Below are 13897 nucleotides of genomic sequence, written 5' to 3'. Positions count from 1 at the left end.
TGATTACAGGGAGGGTTCATATATACTGGGTGTGCTTCAGTCCGCAGCCTATAGTATATAACTTACATCATAAATATACAGCACTCCTGGTAAATGCAGTCTAAAGAATATTTCCTAAATAAACTTTATATTTTGCTTTGCTGATCTGGATAATAAATAGTTCTATGCTGTCGGTTGCCATAGTAGCATGATTACTATTACAGCCAGAGGAAGCTTCAGTCCAGAACATTGACTACTTTAATTTTCTTAGCTATTCATTGTGCTTGTTTATTCTGCCTCCACAGTTCTGGCAATATATATATTAGATACAGTATACCACTCTTGGGTGTGCTGTCTTGTTCTGATATATACGTACTCCTTGGTGTGCGTTGTGACACAGTGACCAGGCCGAAGACCAATTGCGTTCAACCACCTAAGGCTTGCGTATATCAGAGTGCACACCCAAGAGTGGTATATCTATTTTATAAAATGGCCCCAGTTATGGCAAAATGGTTCTAAAGCCCTGCATGACCAGAGTCCAAGGTACTTGAAGCAGCTTCTGATCCCTTTCTGTCCCACTCTGTTACTGCAATCTGTTGACAAAGGACTTAACAGTACCTAGAATCCCCCAGAATTTCATTTGGGGGTCAAGCTTTCAGCTTTGTGACTCCGACTCTATGGAACTAGATCCTCTGCACAGTTCGAGAAGCCTCCACTTTAGAAAACTTCAAAAATAGACTCAAGACTCACCTGTTCACCCAAGCATTTCATTAATGACCCTTGCTAAGCTTGTTTTGCATTCTGTGCTGTAAAGACAAATGTAAAGCACTTTGTCCCGTATTCTAAAGTCCGGGACTTTTCGTCTGTTGTACTTTCCGCCGCATTCGCCTGTTTGGGATGCAAATTTGCGGCATGCATGTCCCCGCGTTTCGCCCTATTCAATTACAAAACAGGCGAAAAAGCAAATGGGAGTATGCATAACAGGCGGAAAGTACTGAATAGATTGGGGGAATCAGTCTGTACCCCAAAATAAAATGCCCTAACACTGGAATTCATTACAGAGGATGTACTATTAGCCCTAATAAACGTACTTTGTGCCCTTACGTTTTGTTAAAGCTTTCTAGATGTTTTTTGTAAAAAGTGGTGAAGAATTATAGAAAACAGTATTTTTTGGTTAAAATAAATAGTATTGTCAAATTTGGGGTACTTGAAAATGGATGCTAGCATATTTTTGTTGATCTAAAGTGCACTTTTAAAAAATGTGAAAAATCCACCTGCTGCAAGCACCTCCAATCCTAAAAACGCCTGCCCCATCCACATAGCCCCCCAAAAAACCTATTTCGCTAGTTTTTATCCTTGTCTCCCCACGTTTTTCATTTTTGCCCCAAAAATTACATATCTTTTTGGGGGTTTTCTGAGGTAATTTATTCTTTATTTTTTTTGCTGATCTGTCCTTTGGGGGGGGGGGGGTCCAAAGGATTGTGAATCAATTCCCCACATTTGCACCCCAAAATAGAGATTTTGCACTTTTTTCCGTCTGCCATTGATTGGAGAAACTTTTCCGCCTGTTTCAGTGCATTGAGTTTCCGCTTAGGCGAAAACGGCCTGGAATTGAATTTGGTGATAAGACGCAAACAGGCGAAAAGCGGCAATAGGTGAAACTTTTTAGCCGATTACGGCTTTTCCCGTGTAATTGAATCTGGCCCTTTGAATCCTATTAGCAGGAAATTGCTATATTATTAACATTATTATTATTCTATGTGGAGATGATATAGGGCAAAACAAATACAAAATAGCTCAGATATAGTTCAAATAGTTCAGAATAGGCTGTTTAATTTGAATTATTTGTAGTGAATAAACATGTAACTAGATAACGGTGTAAGTGAATAAAGCAGTTGAACATTCAGAACAGGCTGCTTATACAGTTGAATATTAATGACTACTGTCACTGTGGTTCATTATGGAAATCAAACATGTTGAACAGTGAATTGTATTGGCAGGAAGTGCTAAATGCTTCTTCAGGGTCAGGCCTGGCATGTCCGCTTACTGGGCCTGATTCAGAGCCGCTCGTAAGCGGCCGCTCGTTCGTTCGGAGTGATGTTCGCACATCTGAGCATGCGTATGGGTTTAAGTACGCATGCGCGAACCAGTCAGTGCGGTCAGAATTCGTGTGCTCGCAAAATAGCGAATGCCTGGTAATTTGAGTGACAGAATGAGGCGTTTGTGGGTGGTAACAGGGGAAGGTGCTTGAAAACGGGGAGTGGAGATCCGAACGCAGGCGTGCCAAACGGTCAAAACGGGCGTTTAATGGGAGTGTATAATTAACAAAGCAGCGTCATTGACCACGTCACTTGGGTGTTTTTTAGCTAGAACTGCTCGCATGATTGCGGTAGGAAAATCCAACCACAAGAATAGCGAGCAGTTCTTTCGCCTTTCAATGTACTCGATTAATCTAATAAATAGCGGAGATGACGTATGATGCGAGCAGCCAGGGGGCGTTTTTATTAAAAAAACGTCCGCATGTTTTGTTCGCTCGTTCAGACATAGAGGCGTCAACAGACCGCAAAGAGCGAACGGTCAATTTAAATAGCCAGCCCCTTTTTCTGGACGAGCGAGCGCAAATAGCGTCCGGCTCTGAATCAGACCCACTGTGTGCTCTGCTGGATTCTGAAGTGGCTGCTCAGGTAAGTCCTGTTCACGTTCTTTGGTAATGACTAATGTCAGGTCAAGGGCCGTAACTAGGGATGTGCGACTGGTGCAGCCGCACAGAGCACAGGGCTCTGTGGGCGGCACAGTCGCCACCCCACGGCACCTGCTTCTGGCTGCCGGGTTCCTGGAACTGCCCCCCCTCCCCCCCCCCGTACCTGCCAGCAGCATTTCCTCACCGGGCTGCTGCTCACAGAGAGGAGTTTTCAAAAGTCATTAAGTACGGTGTGTGTATCTCTCTCTCCCTCTCTATATGTAATACTATAACTTTTTTTTGTTGTTTACAAAATAAGATGCAAAACCAACACGATAAGAGATATAGTAAATACTAAATCAAATGCACACCCATATACAGTCCATCCGGAACGTATTCACAGTGCTTCACTTTTGTCACATTTTGTTATGTTACAGCCTTATTCTAAAATGGAATATATTCATTTTTGTCCTCAAAATTCGACACACAATACCCCATAATGACAACGTGTAAAAAATTTTTTTTTAGATATTTGCAAATTTAATGAAAAAAAAACTAAGAAATCACATGTATATAAGTATTCACAGCCTTTGCCATGAAGCTCAAAATTGAGCTCAGGTGCATCCTGTTTCCACTGTTCATCCTTGAAATGTTCCTGCAGCTTAATTGGAGTCCACCTGTGGTAAAATCAGTTGATTGGACATGATTTTGAAAGGCATACACCTGTCTGTATAAGGTCCCACACTTGACAGTGCATGTCAGAGCACAAACCAAGAATGAAGTCCAAGGAATTGTCTGTAGACCTCCGACACAGGAATGTCTCGAGGCACAAATCTGGGGAAGGGTACAGAAAAATATCTGCTGCTTTGAAGGTCCCAATGAGCACAGTGGCCTCCATCATCCGTAAATGGAAGACGTTCGGAACCACCAGGACTCTTCCTAGAGTTGGCCGGCCATCTAAACTGAGCGATCGGGGGAGAAGGGCCCTAGTCAGGGAGGTGACCAAGAACCCAATGGTCACTCTGTCAGAGCTACAGCATTCCTCTGTGGAGAGAGGAGAACCTTCCAGAAGGACAACCATCTCTGCAGCAATCCACTAATCAGGCCTGTATGGTAGAGTGGTTAGACGGAAGCCACTCCTTAGTAAAAAGCACATGGCAGCCCGCCTGGAGTTTGCCAAAATGCACCTGAAGGACTCTCAGACCATGAGAAACAAAATTCTCTTGTCTGATTAGACAAAGATTGAACTCTTTGGCGTGAATGTCAAGTGTTATGTTTGGAGGAAACCACGTACCACTCATCACCAGGTCAATACCATCCCTACAGTGAAGCATGGTGGTGCCAGCATCATGCTGTGGGGATGTTTTTCAGCGGCAGGAACTGGAAGACTAGTCAGGATAGAGGGAAAGATGAATGCAGCAATGTACAGAGACATCCTGGATGAAAACCTGCTCCAGAGCGCTCTTGACATTAGACTGGGTCGACGGTTCATCTTTCAGCAGGACAACGACCCTAAGCACACATCCAAGATATCAAAGGAGTTGCTTCAGGACAACTCTGTGAATGTCATTGAGTGGCCCAGCCAGAGCCCAGACTTGAATCTGATTGAACATCTCTGGAGAGAAAATGGCTGTGCACCGACACTTCCTATCCAACCTGATGGAGCTTGAGAGGTGCTGCAAAGAGGAATGGGCGAAACTGCCCAAAGATAGGTGTGTCAAGCTTGTGGCATCATATTCAAAAAGACATGAGGCTGTAATTACTGCCAAAGGTGCATCAACAAAGTATGAATACTTATGTACATGTGATTTCTTATTATTTTTTTTTAATAAAATTTGCTTATATCTCAAAAAAACTTTTTACACATTGTCATTATGGGGTATTGCGTGTAGAATTTTGAGGAGAAAAATGAATTTATTCCATTTTGGAATAAGGCTGTAACATAACAAAATGTGGAAAAAGTGAAGCGCTGTGAATACTTTCCGGATGCACTGTATATCCCTATAGGAAGATCATTTACTTGCCTATAAGAACAACATTTTCAGACTATTTCATTATTTTATATCATGGCCACCATGACTTTGCACACCGGAGACATTAGTATTGTGTGATACTGCAGGCCACCATGCAGCCCATGTTGTGTTATTTCAAGGCAAATTCAAATTAACTGTCAAAAATATAATTTGGTGCCCCCCCCAGTCACAGCCATTGACACTGTCATGTAACAATTCGCATGCAGACAGGCTATAGATCCGGAGTGAGGAACCTTTTTTCTGCCGATGGCCATTTTGATATTAATAACATTATTTGTGGGCCTGGTGCAGGCCACGCCCATCAGAGTGACGTCACACAGGCCGGGCCACAATTGCCGGTGATTACAGCAATGCCCGGAGCATCCTGAGGATGCCCCAGGAAGCTGTAAGTCCAGCGGTGTGACCATCTGAAGCGTCCTAAGGACACTCCAGGCTGCACTGCTGCATAGATTCTGGCTGCAGAGTGCCATTCTATGCACCCTACTAGCCAGATGAGGCTAGCAGAAAAAAGCTCCAAGGGCCAGACCAAATGATTCCGCAGGGCTTATACAGCCCCCGGGCCTGAGGTTCCCCATCCCTGCTATAGATAGACGAAGGCAGCAGCTGACGGTCTGACATGGAGCTGTCCACTAGTGTATGGTGGCTTCTCAGGTGCTGGGAAGGGGTGCCATGTATTGGGCGGCCGTGACGGTACACTCTGGGTACATAGTTACAGTCCTAAGTGGGGTGAATATGTTGTGGACAATGGAGGAAGTGCCCCTTCAGTGCTGGCGACAGGCGCCTCCATTGTCTCCCATAGTTCTGCCCCTGTTCAGAGCTGAGTTGTAATAAACTTTGAGGTTGCTTACCTAAAGTTCTGTGTTTATTCTTCCGTTTGGGTTGCCTGCCAACCTGTGGATAATCGGTTCTGCTCCCCTCATTCCTGCTTGTTCCTGTCTAAAAGAAAGTACTGGGTCAGAAGGAGCGAGGTGAATGCGGTAGACATCACTCTTCTCACCTTTTTTTTTCACATTGGCAGAATGTCAATTTATAACATGTTGCTTGAAGTAGTGCGCAGGGTCAAAGAAACAGGGGTGGGCGCATGCAGGGCATCACCAGTCCCAAAGATTTTACTTAGGAATCGGGATATTCCTATGGAGGCCAATCTCACCTCATATTTTGAATCTTGGGATTGAAAAAAAATCTCTATCCCGGGATAACCGGGATTGAGTTGATCAATGCCGGCTGCCCCATCACACAGATATTAAACTCACTGAAACGGCTATTAAGTTCCAGCGGATATTTGCTGCCCTTTGATCCGCTCTTCATCTTATCTCATATAGCCACCTGTAATTCTTGGAGTTGTGCATTAAGACTTCGGACTTCTGCTATTGATTGCCACAGTATGGACAACTGTAAAGGGTTGGGACACTGCAGCTAAGTAGCCGTCACCTCTTGCAAAGAGCCTTCTAGTCCAGGTTCCCAAGGCAGCAGGCGGGCGTGCGGCTTCACAGCGTGACCTCTATGATGTCACAGCTGCACAACCGTAGGAGGCTTGGGGGCAGCGTCTGAGCCAGGGGCGGATTGGGATGGAAAACCAGCCCGGGAAATTTATAGAAGCAGTGCTAATGGGGGCAGGGTCTGTCGAGGGGGCGGGATCCCTCCTCATAGGGCCTGATTCTGAGTTGGACACAGTTGCAGCTGTCCTTGCGTCTTTTGCTGCAGTTGCGTCTTTAGGCTAATGCCGCTTCAATGGCCTTTTCTGGTGTACATCCGTGTTTTCCAAATTTCTACAGACCCTGCAAACATGCTTTGTGCGTCTTTTGACGCCACCATCGGTCGCACCATTAGAACTTTCACCAGGCCTCTGCTAGGCCAATATGAGCAATTCAGTGTCTTTATAGCCAACCCTCTGTAACCACCCAACACATTTCTAGTACACTTTTTGGTGCATGCGTCTGAACTCGTACTGCAACTCTGTAGGAACACCATAGGGACGCAACGCGGTGTAACTCAGGCACATGTGCAGATATAAAACAATGCACAAGAAAAAAAATAAAACACATTGGTTCCCACAGGAAAACAACACATTACCCCCCTTAGGAAAAAATAAAACACATTGGCCACCACAGGAAAAATAAAACACATTGGCTCCTAAAGAAAAAAACAACAAATTGACCAGCAAGGAAAAAAATAAAAACATTGGTCCCCACTGGAAAAAAAACAACACATTGGCCCCTACAGAAATTAATAAAACACATTGGCCCCCATAGGAAAGAAAAACACATTGACCTTGAATGGAAAAAAAATAAAACACATTGGCCTACACAAGGAAAAATTAGTGAGAGCAGTGTACATGCCTTGGGCCGAAGGAGGGAGAGGTTTGGGGGTTGGCGGTGGGTGCATGTCCCAGGGATGAGTGGTACTGTATGTCTAGGGGGCCTGGGAGTAGGGTGGGTCATATATATAAAATCCTGTGTTGACCGGCACCCCTAATAGCTTTTACTGGTGGTACAGTATGTAAGCTATATATATATATATATATATATATATATATATATAGTGTGTGTATGTATATATATATATATATTGTGATAGGATCACTGGTAAAGTGGTCTGTGGCAGGTACATTTGTCCCAGATTCCTGTCTTATGTGTTTTAAACCCCCAGGAGAAAGTCTGCAGTGTAGCAGGCTTGAGTCTCGGCTTTTTGAAAAGCCAGTTTGGGACCTGGGGGTTGTGGGTGAGAGGAGAGGGAGGGCTCCACCCACGGCCACTCCAGGTTTTGGTTCTCGCAGCCTGGTAACAGGCTTGTTAGGGTTTCCACCTGAGAGTAGCCAATATAAGCCTAGTGTGTTTAGGGCTGGGTGTCTCACCTGGGAGAGCAGGCAGGGAGTTTGCTCAGAGACACTTGAAAACCTAACTGTGAGTGTTGTGCTGTGCCTTTGTTGCTGGTGAGGGCATTAGGCCCTGCCAGGTTCTGGTAGTGAGGGAACCACCTGTGAAGTTAGTGCCCCGGCAGGGCTAGGATTTATGTTTATGTTTTCTTTATGTTATTTCTGTTTTGCACAATAAAGACTGGCGCCGACCAGCTTGTACTCGAATCCAGTCTGGCGTACTGTTTCCCGGCTGCTGTGTGTGTAAGGAAGGAGTCCTCTACCCAGGAGAGGGACCCCTAATCTGACTGTGTCACAATATATAAATATATATATATATATATATATATATATAAATCCACATAGGGCAGCACTCCCACCTTGAATCAATAATGTTCTGGTGCCCTCCTAGGTATCCCCCATAGGATCCAACATATCCAGACGTAGAGGCGGCACTCAGAAATCAATCACCAGACTTGAGACAGAATAATATTTCAACGTTTCGAGACCATTTATTATCTCGTCTTCAGGATCCTGAAGACGAGATAATAAATGGTCTCGAAACGTTGAAATATTATTCTGTCTCAAGTCTGGTGATTGATTTCTGAGTGCCGCCTCTACGTCTGGATATATATATATATATATATACAGTGTGTGTGTGTGTGTGTGTGTATATATATATATATAATGTGTGTGTGTTTTATATACATGTTATATATGTCATATATATATATATATATATATATATATGTATATCATATCAATCACATACAGTATAGAAACTTACATTAATGTTATATATTAATCTTTATTATTCTCCTGGTGCCTACCTGCACACAATAGTAACAGTAATAATGGGCAGTTCGCTGGGCCCCGGCATCCTGGCACAGTGCAGCAAGCTGCATCGCATCTGCTGCCTGCCTGGTGTGGTGACATCTGTGGGAGGCTGGAGGCGGGCTTCGGAGGGGCTGGAGGCGGAGCAAAGGCTTCTTCGGCCATTTTTTTTATTTTTTACTATGCTTCAAGTTCTGCCCTGCCGCTTCACATAAGCTGTGCAGCTGCCCGACCCTGATCGCGGCAGCGGACGCACAGGACTGTTTAAATTAGTGAAGGATGGGATGAGCGGCCGCCGCCAGCTGAAGTCCTAATCGCGGCAGCGGAAGCCCGGGGAAGGGGTCCAGATAGAGAAGGGTAGGCTGAGAGGCTGAGCGGCTGCTGGTCACCAAAGGCACCGGCCCAGCGGGAGCTGTCGGCATCCCGGCGGGCCAATCCGCCCCTGGTCTGAGCTGACGGAACTAGTGCTCAGCGCTGCACCAGTCTGAAGACAAGCCGCGCATCTTAATACTGAAAATCCTGGGATTGGAGGCACCAATCCCGGGATTAATATCCCACCATTTTTTGCCCTAAATCCCGGGATTTGGGGCAAAGAATGGAAGGTACAAGCAAAATGTAAAGTTTTGACTAAAATTGATCCTTTAAGCCAGGGGTGGGGAACCTGTTTTCTGCCAAGGGCCAATTGGATATTTATAAAATTATTCACAGGACATACAAAATGATCAATTTAAAAATGTGCCACATATATATATATATATATACACAGTCAGGTCCATAAATATTGGGACATTGACAGAATTTTCAGATTTTGTTCTCTATTCACTACCACAATGGCTTTGAAATGAAACAAACAAGATGTGATTTAACTGCAGACTTTCAGATTTAATTTGAGGGTAATTACATCCAAATCAGGTGAACGGTGTAGGAATTACAACGGTTTCTATATATGCCTCCCACTTTTTAAGGGGCCAAAAGTAATGGGACAAACTATACAATCCTAAATCTAACTTTCACTTTTTAATACTTTGTTGCAAATCCTTTGCAGGCAATTACAGCCTGAAGTCTGGAACGCATAGACATCACCAGACGCTGGGTTTCATCCCTGGTGATGCTCTGCCAGGCCTCTACTGCAAATGTCTTCAGTTCCTGCTTGTTCTTGGGGCATTTTCCCTTCAGTTTTGACTTCAGCAAGTGAAATGCATGCTCAATCAGATTCAGGTCAGGGGATTGACTTGGCCATTGCATAACATTCCACTTTTTAGCCTTAAAAAACTCTTTGGTTGCTTTTGCAGTATGCTTCGGGTCATTGTCCATCTGCACTGTGAAGCGCTGTCCAATGAGTTCTGAAGCATTTGACTGAATATGAGCATATAATATTGCCCGAAACACTTCAGAATTCATTCTGCTGCTTTTGTCAGCAGTCACATCATCAATAAATACAAGGGAACCAGTTCCATTGGCAGCTATACATGCCCATGTCATGACACTACCACCACCATGCTTCACTGATGAGGTGGTATGTTTTGGATCATGAGCAGTTCCTTTCCTTTTCTTCTCTTCCCATCACTCTGGTACAAGTTGATCATCTGTCCATAGGATGTTGTTCCAGAACTGTAATGGCTTTTTTAGATGTTGTTTGGCAAACTCTAATCTGGTCTTCCTGTTTTTGTGGCTCACCAATGGTTTGCATCTTGTGATGAACCCTCTATATTCACTCTTGTGAAGTCTTCTCTTGATTGTTGACTTTGACACATATACATCTACCTCCTGGAGAGTGTTCTTGATTTGGCCAACTGTTGTGAAGGGGTTTTTCTTCACCAGGGAAATAATTCTTTTGTCATCCACCATAGTTGTTTTTTGTGGTCTTCCGAGTCTTTTGGTGTTGCTGAGCTCTCCGGTGCATTCTTTCTTTTTAAGAATGTTCCAAACAGTTGATTTGGCCAAACTTAATGTTTTTGCTATCTCTCTGATGGATTTGTTTTGATTTTTCAGCCTAATGATGGCTTGCTTCACTGATAGTGACAGCTCTTTGGATCTCATATTGAGAGTTGACAGCAACTGATTCCAAATGCAAATGTCACACCTAGAATCAACTCCAGACCTTTTACCTGCTTAATTGATAATTGATAATGAAATAACAAGGGAATAGCCCACACCTGTCCATGAAATAGCTTTTAAGTTGATAGTCCCATTACTTTTGGCCCCTTAAAAAGTGGGAGGCACATATTGAAACTGTTGTAATTCCTACACCGTTCACCCGATTTGGATGTAATTACCCTCAAATTAAATCTGAAAGTCTGCAGTTAAAGCACATTTTATTTGTTTCATTTCAAAACCATTGTGGTTGTGAATAGAGGCCAAAATCTGAAAATTCTGTCAATGTCCCAATATTTATGGACCTGACTGTATATATATATATATATATATATATATATATATATATATACACACACACACAGTCAGGTCCATAAATATTGGGACATTGACAGAATTTTCAGATTTTGGCCTCTATTCACCACCACAATGGTTTTGAAATGAAACAAACAAGATGTGCGTTAACTGCAGACTTTCAGATTTAATTTGAGGGTAATTACATCCAAATCCGGTGAACGGTGTAGGAATTACAACATGTGCCTATCACTTTTTAAGGGGCCAAAAGTAATGGGACTATTAACTCAAAAGCTATTTCATGGACAGGTGTGGGCTATTCCCTCGTTATTTCATTATCAATTAAGCAAGTAAAAGGTCTGGAGTTGATTCTAGGTGTGACATTTGCATTTGGAATCAGTTGCTGTCAACTCTCAATATGAGATCCAAAGAGCTGTCACTATCAGTGAAGCAAGTCATCATTAGGCTGAAAAATCAAAACAAACCCATCAGAGAGATAGCAAAAACATTAGGTGTGGCCAAATCAACTGTTTGGAACATTCTTAAAAAGAAAGAACGCACTGGAGAGCTCAGCAACACCAAAAGACCCGGAAGACCACGGAAAATAACTGTGGTGGATGACAAAAGAATTATATATATATAAATAAAATCCAAAATGGAGATAGGCACTCAGGGCACAATATATATGCAAAAAAGAAAAGTGTTTTGAAGAACAACGTTTCGGGGCACCAGCCCCTTCGTCAGGACACACTATAGAAACAATAAACAGACAGTGTGCACTTACCCACATAAATACCCACCGGCACTCAAGTCAGCCATCCATCACCATGCGCCGCCTGCAACCCACGCCGATCACAGACACTTCTGGGTTCCGCCTACCACTGTCGCCTGGCAACCGCTCAGCTAGCGGCTCAAGCACACATCCGGCTTGCGGTCCAGCTAGAAGTGACGCATCCACATGAGAAGCAGTCAGCAGCAACGGGCAGCAGCATGGCTGACAGGTGCCTGCAAACACGTAAAATAATGTAAACATCAAACACTGAAATATACAATAGACATGAAAAGGCAATAATATAAAACAAGAAAATTAAGTTAAACAAAAAAGGAAAAAATTACATCAGGCTGTTCCAATTATTTTTTTCATTTAGACCTCTAGGTGACACACAGTCCAACCTAAAGATCCAGTGAGCCTCCAGTAGAAGGAGTGCCTTCAACCGGTCACCTCCATGCAAGGATTCTGGAATATGGTCAATCAACATGTATTTGAGAGTGGACAAGGAATGTCCACTATTCTTGAAATGTTTAGCCACAGGCTGCTCAATTTCACGGCCTGTAATGGCCAACTTAATGGCTGATCTATGTAGGGCCATCCTCTCGCGAAATTTACGTGAGGTCTGGCCTACATAGTACATGCCACAGGGGCATCATAACAAATACACCACAAATGAAGAGGTACAGGTTAACACATGGCGAATGCTAAATATTTTATCTGTATGAGGGTGTTTAAAGGAATTTGCTGGTACCAGGAATTTACAGGTGGTACAGCTGTAACAGCTATAACATCCTGGAGGTTTAGTACATACATTAGGAACTCTAGGGATACCTCTGCCAGTAATGTCTGTGATCATGAGCTGATCTCTGAGGTTACGTCCCCTGCGGAAAGCTGCCACAGGGCGCATCTTCTTAAAGACAGGCAGTTCAGCATCTGATGACACAATCGGCCATAAAGCTTTAGTAGCATGCCTAATCACAGGACTTGCCACTGTGAAATTACTAGACCATGGAATAATCTTCTCATGATCTTTGGCTCGAGGTTCTAAAAGCTCTGTTCTTGGAATGGCCACACCTTACTTTTTTGCTCCTGCAGAACTTTATAATCATATCCTCTAGAGAAATTTGCATATTAACTGATCTAGTTGTTCACAAATCTTAGACCTGTCACTAGTAATCCTCGCAATTCTCATCATTTGTGACAATGGTAACCCGTTTTTAAGGGCTGGAGGATGGTGACTATTGTGCATTAAAAAGGTGTTCCTGTCAACATCCTTAAAGTGCACATCAGTCACAATGAGGTTATTAACCACTCGAACCTGTACATCAAGAAAAGATATAGATTCACTACTACATACATAGGTGAATTTTATGGTGGAATCATAATCATTAACCTCTTTCATCAAAGCCTCAAAACTTTGAAGGCCGTCTGTCCACAAGAGAAACACGTCATCAATATACCTAGTATAGGCATAAATGTGACGTTTAACCTCAGGCCTGCTCAGAAACATCTTATCCTCTTGCTGGAACATAAAGACATTCGTGTAAGACGGTGCCACCGCTGACCCCATAGCGCAGCCAAAAAATAGTGGCCGTCATGCAGAAAATAATTTCTAGATAGAGTTAATTCATTTAGAGTTATAAATAGATTAAGATCAAAAATCGATGGATCCAAATATTGACTCAAAAAGTACTTCATAGCATCCAAGCCCTCTTTGTGGGGTATAGAGGTATAAAGACTGCAGACGTCCATACAGCAGAGTAATGTTCCAGAAGGTACCTCATTCAAATCCAATAATAATTTCAAGAAACTGGTAGTGTCTTTTAGAAAAGAAGGCTGCAATAAAAGCAATGGTTGTAGCAAACAATCCAATAATTGAGCGACAGATTGATACAGTGAGTCACGTGCCGATATGATCGGTCTTCCAGGTGGATTCACATTATCTTTGTCCAATTTAGGAAGCGTATACAGAATAGGCACTTTAGGGCATTCATTAAAAAGCCTTTTAGCCAATTGTTGTGAAATTTTCTTTTCATTCAATGCCTTATCAAGGATGCTCTTCAATTCCAATTGATACTGTTTCGTTGGATCAACATGAAGTGATTTATACACATTCCTATCTCCCAATTGCCTTTCAATTTCAGCATGATAATTTTTAATGTCTTGAATGACAATTGCACCGCCTTTATCGGCTGGCCTTATGATGATATCCTGATTAGGGATGTGCAGGCTCAGATAGGTTCGAGTTTGCACGTTGAGTTCGGATTTTTCCCTACAAAAAAACGGAACTCAGAAAGAGGCTAAACGTCATCTTACATGGACGAACATCATCATTCCTGGACTTTTGTCCAGGAATG

Source organism: Taudactylus pleione, unplaced genomic scaffold (genome assembly GCF_031769625.1).
Source record: "Taudactylus pleione unplaced genomic scaffold, aTauple2 ptg000556l, whole genome shotgun sequence".
NCBI lineage: Eukaryota > Metazoa > Chordata > Amphibia > Anura > Myobatrachidae > Taudactylus > Taudactylus pleione.
The sequence above is the reverse complement of the archived record's forward strand: the minus strand, read 5'-3'. Positions refer to the sequence as shown.